General features: G+C 38.2%; 1 protein-coding gene across 1 annotated transcript in view; it reads left to right on the forward strand.

Moving 5' to 3' along the window:
* The window catches only part of LOC120860698 (zinc finger protein ZFPM2), a 523,309-nt gene that overhangs the window by 73,865 nt on the left and 435,173 nt on the right, over positions 1–14,271 (forward strand). The window lies entirely within an intron of this gene.

Here is a 14,271-nt window from a genome sequence, read left to right on the forward strand (position 1 = left end):
GCATCCCTCCAAAATAAGCATCCCTCCAAAATAAGCATCCCTCCAAAGTAAGCATACTGCATATGAAATACAGGACACAAACTCAGTCTTGCCAGGAATACAATTTTGTTCTTTTACACGTCTTTGAGAAGTGGTTCAGTGTAGTCTGACACAGACTGCCTGGTTATGTCACTAATTAACTGGGTGACACTGGGCCAGACTCCAAACCTTTTGAATCTCATAGTTAACACTGATAAATGGAGATGCTGACTACCGCCTTATATGTGTGCATGCTGCGTTGCTTTAGTTGTGTCCTACTCTTTGTGAACCCATGGACTGTAGCTCATCAGGCTCCTCTGTCCGTGGAATTCTCTAGCCATGAAAAATGGAGTGGGATGCCGTTCTCTTCTTCAGGGAATCTTCCTGACCCAGGGATTAAACCCATATCTCTCATGTCTCCTGCATTGGCAGCTGGGTTCTTTACTACTCACACCACCTGGTAAGCCCAACTACCTCATATAGTTTGGTCTTTAATTAGTCACTATAATAAATTGCTTAGAGTGGTGTTTGGGATATAGTCTTCCCTTGTAGTGTGAGGGGATGAGGAGACAGTGAGGGTGCTTAGGTCCATCTGGCCTTCCCTGGGTAAATGAACGCGGGCCCTGTTTGGTACCCTGTTAATTTACTTACTGGGAGGGAATACTGAAAATCCACCTCCTAGGACTGACTAAGGGAAAGGAAAATGCTGATTCACTCTCAGAGACTGTCATTTAGTCACTCATCAGTTCTCTTCCATCCTGAGAATCCTTACTTGAGGGGCAAAGCCAAAGGAAGCTTGGCATGGCTCATCACATCTTTCCCAAAAACTCATCTATGATTACAGTTCTGTGCAGTCTTAGCTTTTGCAACTCAAATGACAAGAATTGGCACCGTTGTTTTCTATGTCTTTCTGCTGTGTGACTCCATCCCTGAGACAATGAGAGTGAAGGCTTACAGAATGGTGGAGGGAAAGGTGAGGGCTGACAGTATTGTCCACAGAGGTGGTAGATAAAAGTTGGTTAACAGTTCCCAATATATCCCACCACATAAAATTATACCATCTTGCCAAAGCACACTTCAGTGAGCACAGTCTTTCAGTCATCCAGCGTATTGAGGTCCATATCTGAAGCTTTCTTCTATTCATATTAACCTCTAGGCCGATTTTAAAGACAGAAGAACAGGCAGACTAAAGAGAAGAGCAATATAATAATTGTTGTTGTTCAGTCACTAAGTCATGTCCGACTCTTTGCCACCCCATGATCTGCAGCACAACAGGCTTCCCTGTCCTTCACTGACATGAGCTTGCTCAGACTCATGTCCGTTGAGTAGATGATGCCATCAAACCATCTCATCCTCTGTCGCCCCCTTCTCCTCATGCCCTCAATCTTTGTCAGCATCCGGATAATTTCCAATGATTCAGGTCTTCCAATCAGGTGACCAAATTATTGCAGCTTCAGCTTTTGCATCAGTCCTTCCAATGAATATTCAGGGTTGATTTCCTATAGGTTTGACTAGTTTGATTGCCTTGCTGTCCAAGGGACTCTCAAGAGTCTTCTCCAACACCACAGTTCAAAAGCATCAATTCTTTGGCGCTCAGCTTTCTTTATGATTCAACTCTCACATCTGTGCATGACTTCTGGAAAAACCATAGCTTTGACTGTTTGGACCTTTGTTGGCAAAGTAATGTCTTTGGTTTTGAATACGCTTTCTAGGTTTATCATAGCTTTTCTTCCAGGAAGCAAGTGTCTTTTAATTTGTGACTGCGGTCACTGTCCTCAGTGATTTTGGAGTCCAAGAAAATAAAATCTGTCACTGCTTCCACTTTTTCCCCATCTATTTTACCCAACTGGTATATAGTGCATTCAAGATTGGAGCTGACTAATTTGTAAAGCCCGTGGTGTCTTGTAAATGATTTTTGAGTGCCAGGCCAGCTAATCTGTATTTATATAGGTAGTGAGAAACCACTCAGAGTTCTGGATAAGGTAATGTATACTCAAAACTGTGTTTAAGAATAATCCAAGTGGAGGATGTAATGAAGAGTTAGAGCCCGGGGAAAGGAATGGATATTATGAGACCACTAGGCAAGGAGTTACAAGAATCTGGCTTAGGGTATATGGTTGTCAGATTTAGGAAAAAAAAAAAAGCAAACAGAAAAATCAGCATTCCCAATTAAATATAATTTGTGAACTTCTGGTATAAATATGTCCTATGCAATTTAGGGACATATTTGTAAAATATTATTACTTATGTGAAATTCATATTTAACTGATATTCTGTATTTTATGTGGCAACCTGCACCACAGCAGTGCATTCCTATGCTAAATTAACCACCTGGCATTAGCCTTGACTCTATAAGTTGAGGGCAGTGTTTCAAATGCCAGCTGCAAGTTCTATGGTTCTCAGGCTGTCCATACGTTGGACTAACTGGTCCCCAAATTGGGAATTTCCACAAGGTAATTGGCTTGATAATTTACTAGGACAACTCACAGAATTCAGAAAAGCACTGTACTTATTATAGTTGTGTTATAAAGGATACAAATCAATACCAGCCAAATGACACAGATGAGGGAGGTCTGCTGCTGCTAAGTCACTTCAGTCGTGTCTGACTCTGTGCAACCCCATAGACGGCAGCCCACCAGGCTCCCCTGTCCCTGGGATTCTCCAGACAAGAATACTGGAGTGGGTTGCCATTTCCTTCTCCAGTGCTTGAAAGTGAAAAGTGAAAGTGAAGTTGCTCAGTTGTGTGAGACTCTTAGCAATTTCATGGACTGCAGCCCACCAGGCTCCTCCATCCATGGGATTTTCCAGGCAAGAGTACTGGAGTGGGTGCCATTGCCTTCTTCGAAGGGAGGTCTAGGAGGGTCCTGGAAACAGATCTTTAGTGGCCTCTCCCCACAAAATGTATCACCCTCCTGGCACATCAGTGTGTTCAGCAACCAGGAAACTCACTTGAGTCTTGTGCCAGAGTTTTTATTGGGGCTTTATTACCTAAGCAGGATTGATTGAATTATTGACCCTGTGTGTGAACTCAATCTTCAGCCCCTACCCTCTCCCAGGAGGTCAAGGCCCCCTGTGAATAACAAAGACACTCTATTATATGACACACCCTGAGTGTGGTCAGGGTAGCAGAAACAGATAGAAGAGGAAAGAGTTATACCAGGGAGGGGTCAAAATTAATAGTAAGGTTTTAAATCCTGGGGCATTAGAAATATATAAGGAAATGTTCAATTAGGATGGGAGAGGGAGAGTAAATAATCAGCTAACTTAGATGCCTAGAGTTGAAGATACTGAAGGAACATCGTGATGAAAATTCAGGATAGAAGGACAGAAAAGCATATCTAGAGTTAAGAAGAGGTCTCAGGATTATATACTGGAGATCAATACTCCTTAGCATGAAGTGATTGTTGCAGCTCTGAAATGGAGTAATATACTGTGGGAAAAAAAGTCTAGTAGAATAAAATAGGAGTCTTAAGTGTTACAGGAGGAAATAGAAACCAAAAACAAAGTTAAAAACAGATTCATCACATTCTAAATTTTCATAGATGAAATTAAATTGACAAGTAGTTTCCATATGAAATCATTTGTTTTTTTTGCATAGTATTTATTTCAAAGCTTTTATACATTTATTCTATAATTTATTTCTACCCAGTTTTCCTGAACGTTTAATGTTATGATATCCATTTTCTTTTACTTTTAAACACTAATGGATTTTTGCCCAAATTTATGTAAGTTCAAAGTACTCAATGAATTGTCAATATATTAGGATAAAAACTTTACATGGGTTTTGAGCATGTTATTAAGTACCTTGAAAAGGAGGATGCAAAGTCTATAATTTTGGTATTTTATCATATAGAAATAAACATATTTTGCTCAGTCAATCTAGTTTTGAAGTTAACCCAGTCTTTACTCTTTAAAGTTTAGCTATTCATGAAGACAGAAAGGTTATCAAAATGAAAGTGAGTGCTTTTATTAATTCATTTAAAACTTATTCTTTAATTATAAAATGGCTTGTGACTAGTAATAGTAAATTAATTAAAGGTAATTATAGTTTTCAAATAACTACATTGCAAATACTTGCAGTGTTTCTATGTAATATTAATAGGATAAAAAGCATTGGTAAAGCTATGTTATAGCACATATATCTGTAAAATATCACATTCTTTTCTCCAGCTTCCTGATACATGATAGTGACATTTCACAAAAACTGTTAAGTGCCTGCTCTGTGCCAAAAACACTGTTCTGAATTTTGCAGAACATACAAAAATGAATAATCTGGAATCTGAGAGAGACTACTTATAACAACACTACCATTTGTGTTGACTTATTGTAATTTTGGTTGAAAACCACTTTGCTATAATCATACTATCAGCCCTTTTATCAGCTACATTATTAATAATAAGAATTAAAAAGATTAGCAGAACGATTTTTTGAAACATGCAAATAAGCAAATCACTCGAACTTCAGTAGTTAACCTATAAATGAGAAATTGGACTCACTTTTCCAGTCCTGTTTTTTTGCAGTTATTATTGCTATTTGGAATTTCAAATAGTAGATTTCATACCTGAAATCCAAGTTCTGTTTCAGTCTTCAACGCTGGAAAGCAATGATGGGCTCTGGCTTCATCTAACACATGGTAGAAAGGCAGAGACTGACAATTAGGAGACCTGATTTCTCATACTGGTTCTGTGAAAACATTTCAGCATCCTTGAGTGTTCTCAACTGTAAAATGAGAAGATTTCATTCATAAACTTTATGGTGCCTTCCAATTTAAAAGTCTGTGGTAAAACAAGCAAACTTATCAATAACAAGGTTAAGGCCAATTAAGTTTGACTTAAAAAAAATTTCAGAAATTTTTTACTGCTTTCCAACTATGTGGTTAGAAGTGAGGCTAGCAGAAAAGGCAGCCTAATAAAACTAAGTAAGCATTGGCGAACATCAAGTGATATTATTTAAAGTTTCAAATGTGAACTATATCACTAAAATGGGAAGATCTGTTTTTAAGGATACCTAAAAGCAGTTTGTTCTCTAAAAAGCAGTTAATGTTCATATAGTATCTATAAAGCTATAGGTGAACTATTTTTGGAAGAAGGCATCTTCCCAGATGATACTGAGACAAAATTTCCACTGAAATGATTTTTGTATTATAACAAATCAGCCACTTGCTCTTAGGATAACTTGGTAGTGGTATAGTCATTGTGGACATTCTTTGGTTGGAGAAATTTCTTTTGTGCAAGGAAAATTTTAGTGAGATGCTTTTATTTGAGATTTTGAATGTGTTTTTAATTTTTTTAAAGTTTAAAAAATTTTCTTTTATATTGGAGTATTGGACTGCAAGGAGATCTAACCAGTCCATTCTGAAGGAGATCAGCCTTGGGTGTTCTTTGGAAGGAATGATGCTGAAGCTGAAACTCCAGTACTTTGGCCACCTCATGCGAAGAGTTGACTCAATGGAAAAGACTCTGATGCTGGGAGGGATTGGGGGCAGGAGGAGAAGGGGATGACAGAGGATGAGATGGCTGGATAGCATCACCGACTTGATGGACATGAGTCTGAGTGAACTCCGGGAGATGGTGATGGACAGGGAGGCCTGGCGTGCTGCGATTCATGGGGTGGCAAAGAGTCAGACACGGCTGAGCGACTGAACTGAACTGAACTGAATAGCTGATTAACAATGTTGTGTTAGTTCCAGATGTGTAGCAGAGCAATTCAGTTAGACATATACATGCATCTGTTCTTTTTCAAATTATTTTCCCATATAGGTTATTACAGAATATCAAGCAGATGTTGCTTCACAGACTGTTTATTAAAGGTGCCGATGTACACATGAAACTTCCAATGACCAGAGTCTCTTAGGTTTATTCAAGCGTTCTCCTTATTCCTAACTCTAATTTGGCAATTTACCAATTTGAAGAGTGAAATTTTAGAAAATAAGACCTAAAAGGCTTCGGATTGCATATTGAGATGTTCCAGCCTCTGGAGAGTTTGAATCCAAGCGAAACCAACTGCAGCATCTCCAGGGATGCTCCGCTACCCATGGTCAGGGGGAGATACTTCTACATTGCATTTGTTTATTGATGTGCTTACCCAACAGAATGTGTACCTTGTGTCTTGTGTTAACTATTTGTTTATGGAAAATGCACCTCTTTAGCTCAGTTTCAAAGAAAGTTGCTCTTTTAATAGTACCTGGGATACTTTAAAATGTTTCAAAGTTCCATACTGAGTACCATACCGAATTTAATTCTGATGTTTTATATTCTCGAAGGACTGAATGGGTGTGGTGTTTCAGACAATAGTTTTAAGCTCAAAGGCTGTCTCTTCTGAGGTGCATATGATTATATTCTTTCATGAAAGCAGGTAAATCTCAAACTGGAGTGTGCACAGACATCTTCGTGTGGGCTCTGGCCACAGAATTCCCATTAGCATTAGCTTGGCACTGCTTCTTGTCTCACAGACAGTAAGGAACATGCCTTTTCCACCCTTGAGGCAATAAAATAAATTAAAGGGTGCGGCGTTAAATGAGTTGAATTTTGAGTAGTATTTTTCATGCCTCCAACGTTTTAAAATCCTCATGAAGCAGCATTTGGAGTCGTGAAACAAGGGACTCTTGTTTGTGCCAACATGTGGACCCTTTTGGTCTCCTGGAACGGTGTGTTTGGGTCAAACAGTCTTTTCGAATCCTTTTCCCATTGTGGTAGTGTCTGTGACTAGAACTTTGTTTTTCAGTATAAATCACAAATAAATGAGCACTATGGAAGGTAAGACATCTTCACTTTGTTTCTTCTGGGTCTGGTCCAGACTATTACAGTCCCTACGTATCTCCATGACACAGAAGCAAGAGTTTTTGCAAAGAACGTCCCCAGGGCCCAACCAAATCCTTCCTTTGCAGCAGCTGCCCTGCTCTGTCTGTGTTCATTATGTTTGTGCTTCCTCCAATTTTGTACTTTTTTTCAGTATTTACTAAAGAGACTGGAGAGCATTCCTTTAATCTCCAGTGGAAGTTTATTTTTGTTTTCATGGAACAAAGGTTTATCTTTAATGCTACCATGTGTCGTCTCTAATTAGAAGCCCTTTTCTTATATTCTCATAAATAAGAGGGAATAATTTAATTCTTAGTGGATTTGAACATTGATAACTTCAGAGATGGTAAGATCCACATTTTGTCTCATCCTCTTTCACCACAGAAAATGTAGACCCTCCCCCCAAACACCAGGAGGGCAAGATCTGAAAGTCCTGTACTCTTAAAGGGGGACTTCTAACACAGCCACTTACTCTTTCCAGGTGTATGATATTTTATTTCAGGACATCAGAATAGGAATTCTTTTCTCATAGTAATCTATTTTCCCCCATTCAGTGGCTCTATCTATTGTTATCTTTTCCAATGCATGTTATGATTATTAATAAAGTTATTTCAACATAATATATTAACACATTTTGAACACAATGCTATATCAGGCATCCTGCTAAACAAGTTCATTATGCAACTGAACATATGTAACTTGCAACTACTATGATATATTATCCAGCTTTATAGATAATAAATGGAGACTCAGAATTTCTGAGGCTCATTCAAAGTCAGACAGCTCATCAGGCCTGGAGCCAAAGTTTAAACCGGAGACCACAGAGTGTCTTCTAACTACACATCTCATTGTAGGCTGTAACCAATTATTTTCCAAGTGACACCACATGTTAGGACTTCTGAGAATAATGCCTTAAAGTGCCTGTTATTATTTATTTATTTATTTTGCTCCATGCCTTATAGTGTTTAAGGTTGTGACTTTCTATTTCATATCCATCATTGTTGTATATTTTTGTGTTATTTTTCTTGTGTCCCCAGATATCATAATTGGAGAATGGAATGGCAACCTGCTCTAGTATTCTTGCCTGGAAAATCCCGTGGACAGAGGATCCTGGAGGGTGGGCTACAGTCCACTGGTCACAAACAGTCAGACACGACTGAGTGACTAACACTTTCAGTTCAGATACCATATTTCCACATTTTTATCATAGTGTCCCTCACTCATGCTCACCTGTTTTTTCTCAGAAGTAGCATGTGTCAAGTAAAGCTAGCCTATGATAGGAAGCAAAGAATGAAAGGGGTATATATGTGGTGGCGGGCGGGCGGGCGGGGAGGTTGAGGGATGGAGAGAAGCGAGTCATTAGCATTTTCCTTAGATATGGGTGAATATGAGAACACTGACTGTGCTAATGCCTTTCCATCCCGCTCACTGAGTTTTCCTAAGATGCCTGTCAAGTATGTTAATATTTCATGTTTGGTAGACTGTGAGTATCCTCTGTTCCCTGACCTGGTGGAAATAAACACTCTGTACCTGTTCAGTCTGAGTCCCTGAAATGGGGAATAGTTAGATCCATATTTTTAGTGTATTTCTGCAGTGAGATTTCTGTGTTGTAGGTGTGGAAATGAAGAATAGGCTAAGGGGTTTTGAAGGCAAGAAACATTCAGAGTAGAAAAGACTCTTCTTAGATAAATGCCGGGAGGAATGCACAGTGGTTCTGACCTCAGGAAAAGCTTTCTTCATTAACTGCTTTGAGGAGGGCATAGACGTCTTCCGTTAGGGTGTGTCCATCGTGCTTACTTTTTGCCCTGCATTTCAAGGACCATGAAGAAGGTTTCTGAGAATATTCACTTGCTTTAGACTGGCCTTTTAGGGGTCTAACAAAATACAAATACTGCTGGTCAAGAAAATAAAGTTGTTAAAAGCTAATTATTATGTTTCAATGGTTGTAGGAATATCAAGTTTTTTCATAATGTATTTTAAAAGTCATTGTGCCCTGTGTTAAGTAATTTGTGTTATTAATTATGCAGCTTTTAAATGTTGCCAGTAACATTATAACAAGGTAATTTTCAATTGAAATTCTGATTAAACCTAAATGTTGGTGTTGATTACATGTTATTCAAGAAATAATACAAAATAAACCCCAAATAATAAACACCCCACCCTAGCCAATTACTCAGATCACCAATTCCATCATAGGCTCTACTTTTACCATTTCATTAGTCGTATTTTTCTCACACTCTTGTTTCATCTCCTTCTATCGTATCTTACTTTCTCAGGTACTGATGTCATAGTAAAGATATGTATCAATAATAAAAATTTTACTGATAAGAAGAGAACTGCTTTAATCTGATTCAGTGTGTCAGATTTTATAATTATATAATTTGTCACATAACTTATCTATAAATACCTATAAATATTCTGGAACTCAAAGAAGGAAAAAAAAAAGTTTATTACCTTAAGGCAAAACAGTTTTGCTATACTGCCGTTGACCACTGTTGAAAGTCAGTTTTATATTTTTCACTATATTTGCTCAAGATCACTGTTAATTTTAACATATAGTATAAAATTGCAGTATTTTGTATTTTCTTTTTATAGATTGTTCTTTCATGTTAAAAACTATCTTTAAATGATAGTATTTAATGGATCAACTAAGAAGGTTTTACCGTCAAAGGTACATGAAATAGCCAGCATGCTGTCACCTATGATTCTGTTTCATGGGAGTAATAACTTTTTCCATTGCCTATTATCTTTGATTAAAATTTTCTGTGATTTGTTGTGCCATATAATAGACATAATTTGTGATATATCAACACAGCAAATGTGAGCTTGGGAATTCTCTTTTCTTTCCTCAGGAGAGTTGACTTCCTCTACCTTTTCCCACTGCATAGGAAAGAAAAAGAAAAAACAGATATAAATGGAAGAAACATGCAGTGGCTGTATTTACCTAAAGTAATCTTTGAGCTGTTAAGAGAAGTTTAATCAGCCACATCACATCCTCATGGGTCACAGATGTGATTTGTTAACATGAAACATTGGGCTTCCCTGTGGTTTAGCTGGTGTAGAACCCTCCTGCAATGCAAGAGACTACCCATAATGCAGAAGACCCAAGTTCGAACCTTGGATCAGGAAGATGCCCTGGAAAAAGAAATGGCAACTAATCCCAGTACTCTTGCCTGGGAAATCCCATAGGCAGAGGATCCTGGCGGCTACAGTCCATGGGGTCACAAGAGTTGGACATGACTTAGCAACTAAACCAAACCAAAAAACCAAGGGAAACATTCGGTATAACTCCAGAAAGTGTTTGCTGATCAAATTATTATTTTAATTGATAAGTAGGAAGGAAAAAAATTAAGCTCAGCAAAATGTAGGATGCAAAGTGAAAGTGTTAGTTGCTCAGTTGTGTCTGACTCTTTGTGACCCCATGGACTGTAGCCCACCAGGCTCCTCTGTCCATGGAATTCCCCAGGCAGGAATACTGGAGTGGATAGCCATTCCCTTCTCCAGGGGATCTTCCCAATCCAGGGATTCAACCTGGGTCTCCTGAGGATTCTTTCCTGTCTGAGCCACCAGGGAAGCCCGTAGGATGCAAAGTCGATTCAAAAGAGCTCATGAAATTGACTTAGAACTTTCATTCACTCAAAATAATTAGGTTAGTTCTGACAAATTTTAAGTTGTTTAGTTTTCTAATCTAAAACTGATTAAAGCTAACTTCACAAGGATCATATTGTTTTATTTCTTTCATGTAATATATAGTGAACATTTCCCTGCGTTATTGGCATTCTTCTAAAAGAGATTTTAAAGATCATATAGCACTCTGAGGTATGGATTTACAACTTTTGAAACCAATCTGAATTTCCAGTTAGATTACTTCTAAAACTTCTCTCTTAGAACAAACATTATGATGAACTTTACTGAATACCAATCCTTGTCATCTGCAATTATTTCTGAGAATAAAGACTGTAAATTTGAATTAATAACTGAGTTTGAACTTAAAGTTTTTGGAACGTATTACAAAATAGCCCTAATTATTATTTTTAATGATTATAGGGTATGCCATTTTGAATAAAGAATATTAGTAATTAATATCCTTGAGTGTTTACTGTCTAGTACTGTTTTAAAAGTATCATCCTAGTTTAACACGTTTTTCTTAAAGATGATGATATGAGGTAGGGCTATTGTCATTTCTATGTTATAGATGAGAAAAATGAGGCATAGGAAAACAGAGACTCACTCAAGTTCAAACAAGCAATATTTTAGAGGAAGTTTTGAATCTAAACATTCTAGGTTAATAGCTAACTTTTACTAATATTCAATAATAGATAAACAGGCTTACTGAACTTGCAAGTTAAGAGATTTAAAATGCATTATTCGACCTTCTTAAAAGTTCTATGCTGTATAAACACTTATTTTTTCTTGTAAAAAAATTGATCTTAGAACTTCATTTAGGCAAGTTGACAAGTCATATAATTAGTAATTGGTAAAGCAGAAAGTGAAGAACTAAAGAGCTTCTTGATGAAAGTGAAAGAGGAGAGTGAAAAAGTTGGCTTAAAAAGTGAGTGAAGTCGCTCAGTCGTGTCCAACTCTCTGCGACCCCATGGACTATAGCCTACCAGGTTCCTCCACCCATGGGATTTTCCAGGCAAGAACACTGGAGTGGGTTGCCATAACTCAACATTCAAAAAACTAAGATCATGGCATCTGGTCCCATCACTTCATGGCAAATAGATGAAGAAACAATGGAAACGGTGATAGACTTTATTTTCTGGGGCTCCAAAATCACTGCAGATGGTGACTGCAGCCATGAAATTAAAAGACGCTTACTCCTTTGAAGAAAACCTATGACCAACCTAGACAGCATGTTAAAAAGCAGAGACATTACTTTGTTGACAAAGGTCTGCCTATAGTCAAAGCTATGGTTTTTCCAGTAGTCATGTATGGATGTGGGAGTTGGACTATAAAGAAAGCTAAGCGCCGAAGAATTGATGCTTTTGAACTGTGGTGTTGGAGAAGACTCTTGAGAGTCCCTTGGACTGCAAGGAGATCCAACCAGTCCATCCTAAAGGAAATAAGTCCTGAGTATTCATTGGAAGGACTAATACTGAAGCTGAAACTCCAATACTTTGGCCACCTGATGTGAAGAACTGACTCATTGGAAAAGACCCTGATGCTGGGAAAGATTGAAGGCAGGAAGAGAAGGGGACGACAGAGGATGAGATGGTTGGATGGCATCACCGACTCGATGGACGTGAGTTTGAGCAAGCTCCAGGAATTGGTGATGGACAGGGAAGCCTGGCATGCTGCACTCCATGGGGTCCCAAAGAGTCAGACTCAACTGAGTGACTGAATTGAACTAAACTGAAAGTAGATTTTAACTGTTATCTGGGTTATGTGTCTTGAGTGCCCAAACTCTGAATCTCTCCACTTTTCAACCATTTGGATCATTTAGGTTCTTACCATATATCAGTATTTAAAATGGCATTTAAAGGAACGTGGTTTGGATTATTTAATTAGTAGAGATTTCCGGACAAGGAGATCCCATGCCAAAGCTTCGTAATGTTCTTAGATCTGTACATGCATCACTGGTAAATTTTTCTGCAAATGTGAGCCACTTTCTGTAAGAGAACCAGTGTCTCTGGAGACTTCACTAAAAAGAAAAAGAAAGAAAGAAAAAGACCGTGTTGAGATGGAGAGTGAAGGGTTAGTAGATGAGGCAGCAAAGCCCTTTGTGAAGAGGGGACATTTGAGCTCACATTTGACCGATGATCTAAATCAGCAGCAGTGGAGTGTTCCAGGCAGAGGGAAGCATAAGATATAACCTCTGCATTGGGAATAAGCTTTGATTTTTGAAAGAATTAAAAGAAGGCTGATAATGCAAAGATATAAGGTAGGATGGGTGAGTTTGAGTTCATCTCGAAGAATGCTGGTGGTCAGCTGCAAATTGGCCTTTGTGTAGGGTTTCGTGTTCCATGTTATAGATTTTGGACTTCACCCAAAGTACAAATGAAGGACATCATAGCAGATGAGTAACAGGATGTAATTATATCCCACAAGAACAGACTGTGACCTGAAGATTGGAAGGTTGGCCACTCCCTCAGCCCTGGTGAAAGATAAAGGTGGCTTGAACTAGGGACACAGAAGTGGAGACGGTATATAGCTATTGGCTTGGGTGTGTTTTAGAGGTAGAGATTCGAAGATTTGCTGATAGATTTGATGCATGAGTGAAGTAAAGAGGAGAATCAATTGTGACTCCTAACTTTGGTCCTTGAGATAATCATGTTCCTTTAATGACTTAATTGCTATTGTCCCCTCTAGATGTAACCTCCATGAGGGAAAGGACCTTATCTCCTTTATTCACTGTGTATAACCACTGCCTAGCATAAGACCTGGCAAGGCAAAGAGGAGGTGTCTTGAAATATTCCTGAATGATTTAATAGTTATTATACATTATTAGCATGTTATCTAAATTATTTGCTAAGAAATTTCCCCTTATGTTTTATTTTTATAATTTTTTTTGACATTTTAACATATGAACCCTAAATATATTTAGATTTATGCTACATTTTTTAAGTGTAAACTTAAGTCCATTTATTTACTGCTTTGTGATTTCTTTCATGGTATCTAAACTAATCACTCCCCATTCAAAGATTTGGTTAATAACTAGTTCTGCTTCTTATGTACTTCTAGTTTTTATTTTTTGCTTACTTCTTAAAAAAAAAAAACACTGAAATTTAGTTTTTAAATTATATAAGGGCCTAAGCTGATTTTTTCCCTAAATTGCTAACTAATTACTTCAAATTAATTAGTCCATTCCTTCCTCTTAAAAAAATGTCTTCACATACTGAATTTTTACAAGTAATAGTCTATTGCTAACTGTTTAGCAATAGTCTATTGCTGCTTCTGCTGCTAAGTCACTTCAGTTGTGTCTGACTCTGTGTGACCCCATAGACGGCAGCCCACCAGGCTCCCCTGTCCCTGGCATTCTCCAGGCAAGAACACTGGAGTGGGTTGCCGTTTCCTTCTCCAGTGCATGAAAGTGAAAAGTGAAAGTGAAGTCGCTCAATCATGTCTGACTCTCCGTGACCCTATGGACTGCAGCCTACAAGACTCCCCCGCCCAAGGGATTTTCTAGGCAAGAGCACTGGAATGGGGTGCCATTGCCTTCTCCAAGTCTATTGCTAACCAGCCACATTGCTGGTTTGCTTTGCTAAGTCGCTTTCAGTTGTGTCCAGCTCTTTGCGACCCCATGGGCTGTATCCCGTGAGGCTCCTCTGTCCATGGGATTCTCCAGGCATATATGGATATAGCAGCCACATATGGATATTTAAATATACATTTATGTTAATTAATACAGTTTAAAATTCTGTTTCTCAGTCACATTTGCTCTATTTCAGGTGTTCAGTATAGTCAGTGGGGTGAGTGAATACCATACAAGACAGTGCAAAATTAGAGAACTTTT

Source organism: Oryx dammah, unplaced genomic scaffold (genome assembly GCF_014754425.2).
Source record: "Oryx dammah isolate SB20612 unplaced genomic scaffold, SCBI_Odam_1.1 HiC_scaffold_11163, whole genome shotgun sequence".
Classification (NCBI taxonomy): Eukaryota; Metazoa; Chordata; class Mammalia; order Artiodactyla; family Bovidae; genus Oryx; species Oryx dammah.